The sequence below is a fragment of the Oryza sativa genome, chromosome 9 (assembly GCF_034140825.1).
Source record: "Oryza sativa Japonica Group chromosome 9, ASM3414082v1".
In the NCBI taxonomy this organism is placed as follows: domain Eukaryota; kingdom Viridiplantae; phylum Streptophyta; class Magnoliopsida; order Poales; family Poaceae; genus Oryza; species Oryza sativa.
This window is the reverse complement of record NC_089043.1, coordinates 10,271,203-10,287,148: the sequence shown is the minus strand read 5'-3', so window position 1 is coordinate 10,287,148 and position 15,946 is coordinate 10,271,203. Positions and strand designations below refer to the sequence as shown.

General features: G+C 40.4%; 1 long non-coding RNA gene across 2 annotated transcripts; it reads right to left on the bottom strand.

Annotated features, from left to right (window-relative positions):
• Positions 1-11,707: 11,707 nt before the first annotated feature.
• Positions 11,708-15,711, bottom strand: LOC9267094 (uncharacterized). 2 transcript variants are annotated; one of them, XR_010734873.1, is made up of 5 exons: positions 15,395-15,711; positions 15,108-15,307; positions 14,919-15,030; positions 13,506-13,564; positions 11,708-12,015 (listed from the first exon to the last, which is right to left on the bottom strand). It is a non-coding gene; the product is annotated as an uncharacterized lncRNA (long non-coding RNA). The 2 variants fall into 2 exon arrangements; XR_010734874.1 differs by lacking the exon at positions 13,506-13,564 and having other exon boundaries at positions 15,395-15,682.
• Between the last annotated feature and the right edge of the window lie 235 nt (positions 15,712-15,946).

The following is a 15,946-nucleotide window of genomic DNA, read 5'->3' as shown; positions in this document are numbered from 1 at the left end:
TTGCATCAAAGTTCAAATGCCTTTGTAAAGGCAATGGCAAAAGATCGATGGGAGCGTTGGGTTTGAAACCATAAACAATCTCGAATGGACAAAGATGAGTAGTGGAGTGTATTGCGTTGTTGTACGCAAACTCCACGTGAGGTAGACATTCTTACCATAGTTTCAAATTCTTCTTGTGGACAGCCTGTAACAACATACCGAGTGTGCGGTTGACAACTTCTATTTGTCCATTAGTTTGGGGGTGACATGTGGTAGAGAACAATAGCTTTGTGCCAAGCTTTCCCCACAATGTTTTCCAAAAGTAGCTCAAAAACTTGGTGTCTCGATCTGAAACAATGGTGCGTGGCACTCCATGTAGATGTACAATTTCCTTGAAAAAACAATGCAGCAATATGTGAAGCATTGTTACTTTTGTGACAGGGAATAAAATGTGTCATCTTGTTAAATCAATCAACAACAATAAAAATGGAGTCCCTCCCCCTCTTTGTTTGAGGTAAACCAAGAACAAAGTCCATTGAAATATCTTCACAAGTAATGCTAGGAATAGGTAGAGGAGTGTATAAACTATGAGGGTTAAAAAGGACTTAGCTTTGTGGCATGTCGCGCAGTGTAGCACATATCGTTCAACATCATGCCGCATCTTTGGCCGAAAGAAATGATCGGTCAACACATGTTCAATTTTCTTGGCAAAAAAATGACCCATAAGTCCACCGATATAAGCTTCCTGCAAAAGGAGTAACCGAACAGAGCAATCTGGAATGTACAATTTGTTAGCTCAAAATAAAAATCCATCATGCAAATCATGCTTATCCCAACCCTTGCCATCACTGCTTTTAGCATAGGGGTTAGAAAAATATATGTCATGAGCATATAATTCTTTGATACTTTCAAGGCCAAGAATTTTAGCATCAAGTTGAGAAAGTAATACATGACGCCTCGACAAAGCATCAGCAACAATATTATCCTTGGCCTTCTTGTACTTGACAACATAAGGGAAAGATTATATGAATTCACTCCATTTAGCATGCCTACGGTTCAGCTTTAATTGTCCCTTAAGATGCTTTAAAGATTCATGGACAGAATGTATGACAAATTCTTTAGACCATAGATAATGTTGCCACATTTCCAGAGATTGCACTAAAGCATACAACTCTTTATCATAAACAGAATAATTGAGAGTTGGACCACTGAGTTTCTCACTAAAATATGCAATGTGCTTTCCTTCTTCCATAAGTACACCTCCAATGCCAACACTAGTGGAATCACATTCAATTTCAAAAGTCTTACCAAAGTCTGGTAGTGCAAGTAGTGGTGCTGATGTTAACTTATCTTTTAGCAACTCAAAAGTCTTGTGTTGTGCTTCACCCCATTGAAATGGAACATCTTTATTTGTCAATTCATTGATTGGTGTTGAAATCTTTGACAAACTGATGGTAGAAACCGGTAAGACCTAGAAAGCTTCTTACTTGGCTCACATTTTGTGGGGGTAATCATTCACGAACAGCTTTGATCTTTTCTTCATCCACCTCCACACCCTGTCCTGAAACAACAAAGCCAAGAAAGACTACCTTGACGGTGCAAAAGGTGCACTTGGCAAGGACCAAGGTTAGCATACAACTTTTCTTCCCTCAAAACAGCAAGCACACATTTGATATGCTCGACATGTTCATGAATAGATTTGCTGTAAATCAAGATGTCATCAAAGTAAATCACAACAAACTTGACAATGAAGGGTCTAAGAACATGATTCATTAGTCTCATGAAAGTATACATGGAGCATTTGTCAAATCAAATGTCATAACCAACCACTCATACAAACTAAATTTTGTTTTTGAAAGCTGTTTTCCACTCATCACCTTCTTTCATGCGGATTTGATGATAGCCACTTCGCAAATCAATTTTGGAGAAAATAGTAGAACCACTAAGTTCATCAAGCATATCATCAAGTCTAGGTATGGGATGCCTATAGTGCATGGTGATGTTATTGATAGCTCGACAATCGACACACATGCGCCATGAACCATATTTCTTGGGAACTAAAAGAACAAGGACAACACAAGGATAACGACTTTCTTTTACAAACCCTTTGTTGAGCAATTCTCGTACTTGGTGCTGAATTTCTTTTGTTTCTTTTGGGGTTGGTGCGGTACGGTGGGCGATTGGAAGTTGAGCTCCAGGAATAAGTTAAATTTTATGTTCAATCCCTCTTTTCGGTGGCAGCCCAGGTGGCACTGTATCTGAAAATACATTCTCATATGTCTGCAAAAGATAAAGAACAATACTAGGCAAGGTAGAGGGTAAGTCGTTAGTTGATAATAAACTTTCTTTCTACAGGAGTACAAAGAATATGGCATTGGGTTCACTCATTTCTTTTATATTCCCATTCCTAGCCATCATCACCAAACCCTCTTTTCCCCTTAGTTTGGTCATTTGCAGCTGTGGGGTTTTATTTGGCTTTGGCATCCCTTGCTCACTATGTTTAGTGTTCTCACTCAAGTGTTACTCACTTTCTCGCTATTGTCTTTTGAGATCATCAGGTTTTATTTCCTGTGGTGTTAACGGTAGTAATGAGATATGCTCGTCTTTGTAAATTAAAACATGCTTGTTGTTGCGGCCACTAATTTGAACATCATGATCATATAACCAAGGTCTTCCGAGCAGCAACTGACATGCTTGCTTTGGTACAACATCGCACTCAACTTGGTCTTCATACTTACTAATGGAGAAATGAACCGTCACAATAGTTTTCACCCGGAGTGCACCATAGTCATTCAACCACTGCAATTTGTATGGGGCTGGATGATGTCGTTGTCTCAAGCCTAATATTTTCACCAACTTCAAACTAACAATGTTGTTGCAGCTGCCATTATCAACAATAATATGACAAACAATATTATTTATGGTACCTCGAGTGTGAGAAATATTGTGTCGCTGACCATGTTCTTCCTGTGCAACTTGCACACTAAGCACTCGACGAGAGATGAAACAAGTATTGTCTCCATTATCTGCGCGAATAGCAACACTATTCGCTGCTCGTTAACCAACTCTTGGTCACGTAAACCATCATCCTCGGTGTCACTTGCTGAGTCCAATTCACCCGTCTCATTCACAATCATGGTCCTCCTACTAGGAGACTCAGCAGCAATGTGGCCACGACCATGGCATTTATGACACACAATATCGTGACTACGGGACAAAGATGTTGTTGTGGGTGTAGCAGGCTGACGAGAATCTATGCATGCAGCTGGAGATGATGCCGAAGATGGTTGTGGCTTGGCTGTAGCAGCAGGTGGAGATGCTCGTGTAGAGGCTCCCTGAGAACGAGCGCCGACAAAAGTGGTAGTTTGCTGCGTGCGACGCCATGGGGCTGCATTGGAGCGGCCATTAGAGGACCGATTATGTCATTCTTGCCGAATGGACATTTCCGTGTGCCAAGCTTGATCAAAAAGATCTTGCAAAGTGTTGTAAGGAAACATCTCCACAAAGTCAGAAATTTCATCATTGAGACCATGCGAAAATCTTGCCATTTTTGACTCATCATCTTCTCTAATTTGAGCATGGATCAGGAGCAACTCCATTTCCCTATAACACGCATCCACTGTATGAGTCCCTTGTCTCAACACTTGCAGCTGACTGTGAAGGTCACGCCTATAACTTGAAGACTCAAAACATTCTCATAACATGACATCCCATGTTTCAATAGGGTCATGACCCAACACATACTGATTTTCTTGCATTTGATTCCTCCAAGAGAGAGCATAACTAGAAAAATCCACGGAAGCAAGGTTTACTCTCCTCTGAGATAAAAGATTATGCACTCTAAAAATTTGATCACACTGTTCGTCCCAATTAAGATAAGCATCCGAGTCTTCCTTTCCAATAAACTTGGGAACACTCAACTTTACCCAAGCAACATTATCCGGGTCATCATGATCTTGGCAACCACGATGGTGGCCTCCATTGTCAAGGACAGCACCTTGGCGAGGATGGGCGTGCCGTTGCTCAAAATTATTTTTTGCAAAAAGAGCATCATTATCACTATATTCCTACTCATGGTGAGGACCATGGGGTTCAAAATGACCACCAAAGTGTGCACGGGGGCAAAAGCCTCGTTTGCGAGCACCTCCTCCTCATGCTCTAGCAGCTACAAAATGACAACCTCCACCATTAAGCGGGCCATGGAGTTCGTCATCAGCATCATCCGCCGAATGTGCATCCAAAATCTCATCCACGGGATCAACAAGCAGTGGTTGAACCACTCCACCTCCGGTAATCGGAAGTCGTGCATTCAGCAACCATTCCATCGCTTGAAGAAGATTTTTCCCCATTTGCTGCACCTTAGCCCATGTGACAGGGGCATCGGGTTCGTCACGATTTTCACCATGGACACTCGATTGAGAACCTGCCATGTTAGCTCTAACAAATATAGTGGAATAGGTAAATTTATGAAATAACACAATCTCACCACTTACTCACAAATGTTCTTATGCGATCTCAAGGACTGCAAGAGTGTGCAAAATGTGGTAGTACCTTAGTGTGATTTTGTGATTGAAAGGATGCGAATTGAAAGACCAACTTCAGTTTATGTTGAGCTAGGTGGAATGATCAAAGGAATGTTGTATTACTGATACAAGATGGCATAAACCATACAAAGAATGACATGAGCGCTACTGTCCAAAGCACCAAAAGATAGAAAAGCGATTACCGCAGCACCTTCCAAAACATACAACTTTCTTGTGTCAAAATATTCCTCTCTTTCTCTTTTTTTTGATATATTTTTTTCACTTCTTCTCGACTCTTTTTTTATGAATTTTTCTCTTTTTTTTTCTATTTTATTAACACAAGCCAGCAAACAAGAAACAAAAGGGTGGGTGGGTGGGAAAAAAATGATGATGCAACATAACAAGAGGAACTAGCAACGTGATGGAAAAGAACGGCACAAAATATCAGTGCTTCCAAAGGCTTGGTATTTTTTTTGTAGGGATTTTATGGACTATAGGGAAAAAAACAAGATCAACAAGAACACATGAACTTCTAATGAAGATAAGGCTAATATGTGGATGATGAACCTACTACCGTGCCAACAAAACTTTGATATCATATGATGCGAACACACTCGCGAGGGGTGGCCCGATCTTCACGGCAGTAGGTTTGAAGCAAAGAGTACCGGCGTAAACCGTGCACAAGAGGGTAATTAGCTGTGAGCAGTAAGAGGATAACTAGCTTTATACCTGCCAAGGTTGGATGCGACCAAATGGTAAGGGTGAGAGCGATCTGAAACCTCTTGGACTCCGATCCGTCAAACCGAGCAATCACAGAACCACCATCCGGGACTAATCCACACAAGAGGCCCGAGAGCCAAAAACATGAACTAGGGGGCACAAGAGGAGCCTTCTCACAAGTCTTAAAGAACTCAGAAAAACAAAGGGGGTAAGACACTTATGCAGTCTTAAATAATCTCTCATACATAAGGCTTTCAATTGAACAAAAGTTATCTACTAGATGAAGTAGAGGGGTATTTTTACTAAGAATTTCCCTCCTATCCCGGTAAAAAAAAAGAATGTCCCTCCTAGCTTAGGTGTGAACAAAAGAAGCCACGTTCTGTTGGTCAAGGCTAACATAAATGAGAATGCAAAGAGTTTTCTCGGGTTCACGTACAGCCCTTCAGCTACTGTGCAGCCTTCAGTAAAAATGCTCTAACTTTTTATTGGAAAATGATATTGAGGTGGGGTTTGGAGCATTGGAAACTAGACTTGTCCCTCTTTCCAACCATGTATGCCATGCAACCCGTCTCTTGATTGGCTGGGTCGTACAAGCCTTAGAAGTTGAGCCTTTGTAGTGTACACCATCTTTGGCGTAGATAGCTGCTGGTAGTGCATGGGTTGATTCCTGCTCGGCGTAACCCTTCTCATCCTCAATTTAACCCATCCTTCTTGGAGTAGTGATGATGTCTATGGGTGTAAACCTTAGCAATACAAAGGTAGAACATTTTGGTAGTATAAATTTCTCACTAAAATTTCGGTTAAGTTGAGCAAAGAGTGATTTCACCTCTAGTTGTATTCTCTTAGCGCAACTGCATGCAATTAGACCATGATTTGTTTGATCGTTCTTGCTGAGATGTAATCCATCAACTTGGTTTACGTCATCTTCATTTTCTTCATGTGATGTATGATGTAAACCATTACCCTTGTTTACGTCAAGTGTAGCTGGGATGTTCTCATCATATCCACTTTAGATCTCGTGCACTACCCCTTTTCTTATTGCCAACTTCTAGAATCGACAATATCAACAAACAAATAGAGATGAGAGAGCGTGTTTGAGCACCGCTTGATGCACTCAGAAGGAAGAACAGAGGGAGATAAAGGAGGGGCAATTTGGTCATGCCATGTAAAGAAGTGGGCCACTCCAGCCTCGTTAGCATGACGACATTAATTTAACCACATTTACATAGGGCATTCCTCCAAAAGTGACTTCGTGTTGTATCCTACAACTAAAACCACGAAGTCACGATGTCCTGCAAAACAATTTGCCTAACATAAATTGTCTTGGTCGCAAACATAAAAATGAACATCGAACAACATTGAACGAGATATGTACATGATAATATTTTCAAATACATGAAAAATGACAGTTTCATAGCTAATTTATATTTTCTTAGGATTCCAAATATGATGTTCAAAACATGTATGGTCGTACGTTAAGATGCCATGTCATCAACGGGCACCATGTTAGATCAATTTTCCTTAGGTTGATCAACGGCACCAAAATAAGTCTTATACTTATGTTAAAGAAATAGCGAAACATAATCCACTTTTAAAATCTATGAACAACTTTTGTTTTCAGAGTGCAAGATAGATTATTTTGCTAAACCATAACTCAAAAATCAAGGCCAAAAGGTTGTAACTACGTTTATGCAACTCATCAAATAGATGTACGGGGTCTACATTTTTGTCCGATTGTTGCAAAAATGTAGACCCCGTTTATCGGTAAACACAGTTTAATCTATGGATAGATGAATATTGGACAATATTATTATCTTGTTATAATGACTTTGAGATTATAAGTAGGAGCAGTTGATCACACATGAGGATCAAGATCATTAGGGCAATTGGATTGGCAATCTGACACACTGCCGTAGCACCTGCCGAGATTCGGGCTGTTTTTGTTCTGACAACAGAATTGCGATGAGAAAGGTTTTCTGATGCAAGCTGTCACATTATTGATGTCGATCCCGTAGCTTTCCCCGTTCCTTATTCCATTCCCTGTGTAATCCATATTTTTATGTTAAAGATCAAAGCAAACAATTTTATAATGAAAACATAAAAATACAAAATGCATGGATGTTTGAAGAAGGCCTGCATGGAATTTGAAAAAAAAATAGAATGGGGGAAGATTTGTTTTCTTACTATACACTGACTACTTGAGATGATGAAATAACTCAAAATAAACACTAAATTTCACCTTGAGAACGAATAACAGGAATGGTAAAACATCCCAGAAGAATCAAGGACAAAACCAAGAATCCTTGGCTACAATGCTTCATTTGCTTGCCCATTTGCTTAATCTGTATGAGCTTGTGTATCTTGTTATTTCTGCTTGGTGATATATATATATATATATATATATATATATATATATATATATATATATATATATATATATATATATATATATATATATATATATATATATATATATATATATATATATATATATATATATATATATATATATATATTTATATTGCACAATTGCAATAGATAGCTGAATTTAATATTGGCAGCATTAATATCATCCAAATTCAGACTTATCCTAATGTCATCTTTGTAATAAATCAATGGCAACAAAATGGTGGATAATCTTATCATTTCTATTTTACGGCCAATGCTAATAATGGATTACAATGTATCACAATGTCATCCTAGGTCTTAAAGAGACATCTAGAGCTAGTGGCATATTGTCTTGCTATTTTTATAATAACTTAATGATAACAAATTTAGTGGATATCATCATTATCTAGATTTTATTGGTATTACTAAAAATGGATGACAACTTGTTGCAATGTCTCCGAGATACTAGGTGGGACATATAATTGTCGCGTCTAGGGATTCGACAACCCGAATCACCGGCTATCTGTGCATTTAACCCATGTCTAGGGCTCCAGGCATCAACCAGAGTACACATATGACAATTTGATACAATTTCACATCTTACAAAAATAACAAAATAAAACCCATACGTGGTGAAAAAACTAGAGAACTTGACTTAATCTTCTCAGTAAAGCGCAGCTTCCTCCATACTCCACAGACAAACTCTTGACGGCGGGCACAAGCCTAATCTTCATAGAACTCACCATCTGACAGATTCTCAGCTTCTGGGGATTGGGAAAAATAAAGCAAGACTAAGTACAACCACCGTACTCAACAAGTCATACCAAGGGGAAGGTATGATGCAAGGGTAAACAAAGGATTGGCTCATAGGGTTATTTTGCAGTAAAAACAACATTTATAAATCATAATTGAAAGAAGTAAAACAGTAGATAATTAAGCAATATTAATATCATCACTGTCTAATGCTAAACCACGTTGCGACAGGCCCCAACCAAAACCACATGAACTACACCAGTTCATTAAGTCAAATTATTAAGGCGAGACTAATCACAGTGAGCTGGTTGACCGCACAATAACCGCGAGCACGGCTATTCGAATAGTTTTACTTTGATTAGAGGTGTACAACTTTACCCACAAGACACAACCCACCGATATGTCACCATGTCATCATGCACCCATCATGAACATGTTACCATGTCAAGTGATTGTGACAAAACCCATCATATTACTCTCCTAACCGAACATACCCACCTCAGGTTTCACCCCCTCCTTATTCCAAGTCGGGCAGTCCCCTCTCGTGCCTAGGTAAATCCGGAAGCTGCATAGACCAAAATCCATGTCCATCCATACTCCATCACGCCCACCCTTGCCATGGTACGTCACCTAGGTTAAGTTATACTCATGATTCAGCCTGGAGCCCATCTGGCTTGTGGTTAGTACGGATATATCTTCCAGGGATTCCCGATAACCAGTCCTTAATTGTCATGAGCACGACCACCAAATAAATCATGCCTGTACCCACGACCCACCAAGTAAAGCATATTTTAATTAATTAACCATATGCCAAGATGGCATAACATCATCATAAAATTAAGTACTAAATTATAGTGAATCCCATTGTGAGCTAGTTGATCTAAGCATGGCTAAGCAATCCTAGACCAATCATCTAGTCAAATTATTATCCTGGGCTATCAACGAATCAAGGTATTCAAAAGGCTGAGTACGGGTAAAAACCATCCCACATGACATTATAACAATAATGCTGTTTTAAGAGAAAAGCAGGGGTTTTGCAAATATGCTCAATATGATCAATGATATCGGTATGACTTGCCTTACTCTTGAGCTGACGGGACCTCGGTGACCACTTCAAAATAAATTGGAGTGTCGGAACTGCCAGAGTCTAAACGACAAACAAGTCACACAATAAATACAAGCTAAGAAGCTACTGAAAAGCAAAAGAAACCAATTTTAATGGATTCTTGACATTGTAACATGTTCACTACAATTTGAATGGGTTAAAACGGAGCTCAGATTATTTAGTTATGAATTTCACCCAAATGATCAACCAAAACCGGCAAACGGAACCGACGGCTCCGAACGGCTCTAACTAAAGGATGACTCAGGACGGACGAACGAACGAACTACAGGGGAACACCTCGTTCGAGCGAATGAGTGGATGACTCAACAACGACTGTGGCTAAACCGGCGGGCTAGACACGATTCACGGTAAAGTCCTGGTACGGCAAACGATAGGCCGGTAGGAACCTAGGGTTTCACCTATGGCTAGACAACTCAACTACCGAGCTATGGGCTAAAGCGGCTGCTAGGCAAAGACGCACGGCGGAGGCACGCGGCGCAACGGCGGCAGTTCGATAGTGGCTCGGCAGCGGCAGTGGCTAGGCGGCAGCAGCTCGATGGCTCGGCGCGGCACGCGGCATCGGCGGGTGGCGCGACAGCGGCTAGGGCAGCACGTGGCAGCGGTGGCTAGGGCGGCTAGGGTGGCAGCGACGACGACTCGGCCAACTACGACTCACGGAAACAAAACCCTAAAACAGGAGGAAGGTTCTCACCGGGGAGCAAACCGGTGAGGGAGCACGACGACGGCGGTGGCGGTCCGGCGGCAAGCACAAGATCGACGGCGGCAGCGGCGCTAGAGAGGACACGACAGGCTAGGTTAGACGGGGAAACAATTGACATTTGGTTTAACCAATTCAATTGAGAGGGATGCGAGGGCGACGACGGTGGAGACGGCGACGGCGGGGGCTAGATAGGGTGGCGGCAGCTAACGGGAGGAAAAAGAAAGAAAAACGGGGGATACATTTAAATAGGGGAGGACTAGATTAGGAAAGGAGGAGTCCTAGAGGGAGTAGGACTGGGAGGAGGGGAGGGAGTCCGACTCAAGGGGGAGAGGGGGAGGGCACGGACGGCTGGGGGAGGGAAAGGGGAGAGGAAACAAAGAGGCTAGGACTTTCCCAAAAAGGAAAAACAAAGCGGTGTCGTTTTAGGAAAAGAAAGGAAATAGTCCTGCGAACGCACACGGATACAGTTCGTCAGGCAAAACGAAACCGCGGACTGAGAGGGGAGTGAATTGGGCACGATTCACGACCAAAGGCAAAGGAAGAAACTTATTATCTTGACATTTTTAACTTAGCAACTTTGCCTCCGGTGATCTGATATTTACTCTTTAAGTCTTGTTAGTGATTTTCAGAGCAAAGAGAATTCAAAAAATATTCTCCCTAGCAATTCCGATTATTAAATGCATTGTTAACCAGGGTTTTCTCCTGGTTAACCAAAGCAATTTGTTGAAGTCATTTATTAGTGATTTGGAACCTAAGGCAAGGGAAAGCTCCGGCCGTGACAATAATTAGATAAAGTAGGGCGTATTGAGATTTTGAGCATCGAAAGATTCACTTATCTAAAATACATATCAACAGACAAATAGTGAAGAGAGAGCATCTTTGAGCAACGGTCGATCTACTCACGAGGAATAGGGAGGAAGATGAAGAGAAAGAGAAAGAGGGGGCAATTTGGTCATGCCATGTTACACCATCACTTTTTCATCTTCTGTTATTTTCGCACAATTGCGAAAATTCACCTTTGGTTTGTTTGCCTAGATTTAGCTTTATGAAAATATCGTTAACCAAAATGATGTAATGTGATTAATCAATTAATTAATTACATCGTTGGTGTTGTCTCTTCTTAATTAAAGTTATTTGGATTTGATTTGTATTTTGGATGTGGAGCTCAAACTGCTAATCAAATTCCACACAAATCCAAAATGTTCCTATTCAATTCTTATTTGCCTAAATCCTCTTAAAATTCCAAATATTCTAAATTTGAAATTTTCCGAAAAAGTCCAATCATAGGCTCTCCGGACCTTCCACTATATTTGAGAGATTAACACTATATTTGAGAGATGAAGTGAATAATTCAAGTCATCAAACAAGCATAATGAAATATCCGACGCCTCGAGAGAAAAATATTGGAAACATTGCTAGACCTTTAGCCTGCCAGTCAACTTCAGCCTGAGATGTGCCCATCAAACCACTCGAAGGTGGCGATCAGATGTGTTATACATTCATGAGACTTGACAAAAATAGCTAAAGATCTACAACATCTCAAATATTCTTAACTCATACTCATGTGAATTTAATTCCGAGGATGTGCACTAGATTCACACTTTCATCTTAAGCATCGACATACATAGCAAACACATCTAAAGCAAATAAAATTCAGGTTACAACTACTTAATAGATACATAGGCCGACCGGCCAAGTAGACATATTAGGGAACAACGGAAGCTTGACTACCAAACACAAGCACATCGACTAAGGGTTCATCCATTAAGTTCTCATCCTAGAAGAAGCAATCGAAACCCGCATCACTCAAAGACTAACTCTAAAACCTGCAAGCAAAAGGTTAACTCAACAGCAAGAATCAGTACATTAATCAAATTAATATACTGGCAAGCAGCAAGCACAAGACAATCATAACATACTACATGTAAGGCATATATTCAAAGGAGGGCAATATGTAGTTCAATTTCAGCATAAAGCAAGTTTTGTTTCACAATACTTTTGTAAAGAAGTTGATGATTCAGTTAACAAAACATTTTTTAAGTTCATCATAAATATCATTATATCATCATAAGCATACTCTTGTTGTCTTCCTTGACGACAAGTCATATAATTATCATCACACTTACACAACTCAACACTTTTCACCCATTCCAAACCCAAGTTTCATAACACATTTTAAAACATAAGTCTATACTCATGACACTTCACCAAGCGCTCATGACCATGAGCACGGCTAATCGATTAGTTTTTAGACTCTACAGAGTTTGTACAGCTTTACCCACATGATATGAACACTCTAGTTTGTTTCGTGCTCGCGACGCACTAGCACACTCTTCATGGTGAATGTGGTCTAGAGATCATAACGAAGCCTTTACATTATTTATTATCTAATCCTTGCATGAGCACGATGAGTGTTGTTCCACACTAAGTCTAGAATCTTAATGTTATTATAGTGGGGAGATCTTTACCAATATAACACCATAGACAAGCCGGTACAATCGCTTCCTATGTGGCACTCAACGTTGTACGTGAGGCGGAACATTTCAGTCGTCCCCTCACGCGGAACAACACAGTCGTTCCCTATCAAACCATAAATAAAAGTGAGGCGGAACGTTACAGTCATCCCCTCATAAACATCATACACATAAAAGGCGGATCGGTACAATCGTCCCCTTTGCAATTTACATAAACACAAATAGCCCTACAGTTCACTAGTAGGTACGATCGCTACTACAACGGCCTCCCTAATGCAAGGATAAATAATAAACAACTTAATGAGCTAAGGCCATCCCATACTAGCACATGTGGATGTACGGTTAATTTTAAGTTGGTGACACAACTTCGGTCCTTATGGACTTGGGCAAACACTCCCCCTATCGGTATGCAATTAATACCATATGCATACCTCTTGCCGCCCGGATCTAAAACCACATTTTACACATTTTACACATTTTAGTTCGCAAATATCCAACATATTCATTTTATTCCAACAAGTGTTCATATATCAAAATCACATTTTAATAATAGATGAAATAAGTACTTTGCATAATTCTAAGCATGGCTAAGTAAGTAGTTGCATATAGAGCATATATACACCCATTTGAGCACAATGAGTGTACTCTAACCATTTCTAGGGGTACAAACAATAAGGATCACAATTATTCAAGGAGGAATATGCAGCAAATAGGACATAACTACCATAACCAAGTTTTAAAATACCGATATAGTCTAAGTTCATATGCAACTTTGCAAACAAATATTTTCATTCCTCAAATCATGGGATTCAATGTGATCAAAGGATGGGAGGAGAACTTGCCTTAATCTTGAGAAATTAGATAGCATTTTAATTCACTCCTTCACTGTCAATGCAATAATCTATACAAATAACACGGTATGCAAATAAGTACCAAAATATACTAAAAATACAAAATGCTCTAAAATGCATGAGTTTTCTACCATGCACAGATACTGTGTGGATAGGATTTGTGGTGAAAGAATTTTTATTTTATTGCTTTGCATTTGTGAGTTATTAATTTTCAAAGTTTTAATACTAGCACTAGATTATTAAATTCTATTAGACCTTAGGTACATTTTAGGGTCATGTTTTGTGAAGTGCTGGGTTACTGCAGTAAAGGGGATGTTCTTAGGAGTTCAACAAAATTCGTTTCACCATTTTTAGAGTTAGCATGATTTTATTATAAACTATACAAGCTAGATCATTTGCTATAGTTTTTATTAGTTATTTCGAATTTTAGTTTTGTTTTGGATATGGTTCCACCTAGAGATTAGTCTATATATCTAAAGTGCATACTTCTGCGAAACTAAAAAAAATTTAGTTTTGCCCATTTAGAGTTAAAATGAATTACTTATGGATTTTATAGTTTCTAGTTTTCACTACACTAGTTATTTTAATAGATAGATATTTGGTAATATTTGTACTACAGAAGGTATTAAGTTTTAGTTCATGAAAATTAAGAGTATGGTTTTGTGAGCACACTGGAACTTGTCTCACTCCAAATTGAGTTAAGATAAATTTTATATGAATTTTCTAAGTTGGAGATTGCCCTATGTTCATTATTTCTTATGTGAATTATTAGAGCTATTTCTTCTACTGTAAGTGCCAAGTTTTATAGTTCCATATTAAAGTTCATAACTTGGTGAATCTACAGAAATTTAGTTCATCCAGATTGGAGCTAAGATGTATTTTATATGCAGTTTATAATTTAACCTATTTTTCTGTTGATTAGATATTCACTAAGGCATTTTCTTTAGTATTTTCAGATTCTAAAAGGATGGGTCCACGAGTCATTGACTGAGACCAATATACAGAAAGGTTCCTGAGCTTTAAATGAATTGCATTTAGCTCCGAGGGTCCACAAGTCATGCAGAGAACATTTACAAATAAGATCCTACAAGATTTAAACTCGTACTAATCAAATCCTTAGCACCTAATGAAGTGGGTCCCGCTTGTCAGTGAGAAAGTGGCAGGGAGATGCGGAGCGGCGGCGGTCGGCAAACTTTTCGCCGTCGCCGGCGGCGAACGGCGGCCAATCTCTTCGGGCGACCAAAATCAAAAACATGCAGCAGATTATGGCGAAGCTAGTGGTAGTGTTTTCGCGGGCTGCGGTGGTCGGTGTCAACGACGGCGGCAGCGCGAGCGGCGGTGTGCTTCGGGGTGAGGTGCCATTTAGAGCATGCATGTGCCTCTACGGGACTCCTGGAGACTCACTTGAGGTCGTGTGTGCTCCGGCGAAGCTTGGACAGCGATGGAGAACCGAGGAACGCTCCGGCGGCGGCGGAAAACAGCAGTGCGACGACGTCGGCTTCCTCCGGTCTTCCGGCTGCCAGGGAGAGAAGGGGAATGGATTAGAGATGCCCTAGAGATACTACTCGAGCGAGGAATTGCACCGAAGCTCACCCGAGAACGATGAATTGACGACGATAGCCGGCGGCCGGACTTGAGGAAGAAAGGTTCGATCTCGCGATTGGGAGCTCCCCAGCTTGATTCCCTTGGTGGGTAGCCTACTAGTACCTTGGCGACGCTCGTGGCGCGAGGGCTCGGTCAGCGGGCGCTCTGGACACCGAGAGCGACGTCGAGCTTGGCACAAGGTGCTCGATCTGTGCCAAAATGGAGACCAGATTAATGGATCGATCAGGCAGAGGAAGAAGATCACGTTGACATGAATGGAATGCGGCGAAGCTCACCAGAAAAAAATTTCTACGAATCAAACATCTTCGGTTCGAGAGAAAAGGGCGAAGTTCTCGGCTCCTCCGAGGAAGTTCTTGTGGATTTTCCTAGGGGAACACGGTGAGGGAGAGATGGAGATTACAGTGGCGAGTTTTCTTGTTTAATGGTGAAAGTTGAGGTGGCATGGTGAGAGCTAGGTGTCAACATTTGGCTCTAACACGATTTTAAAAGGTTGGCTCAATCTAGGGCGGTGTAATCTCTTCTACTTCACCAAAAATAGCTCTAGTTCCTGTCAAGTGGTCCCTTGTGGATGTTTCCTAGAAGATTGAAGAGGTATGGTGATGTCTTGGGTGAAAATTGGACTTTAACTCTCTCTTTCTCTCTTTGATGAAGTATACATAGATTAAAATGAGTGATCACATGGGTAGAAGGCTGGCATATGGATGACAAATGGGCCCAAGTAGATACTTTCTAGGTAGGCTTCAGAGGTAGAGTAGTACTTTAGGTAGGAATTGTATTTTAATCTCTCTCTCACCTTTTAATAAATAAGGGAAAAATTAAATGTGTGA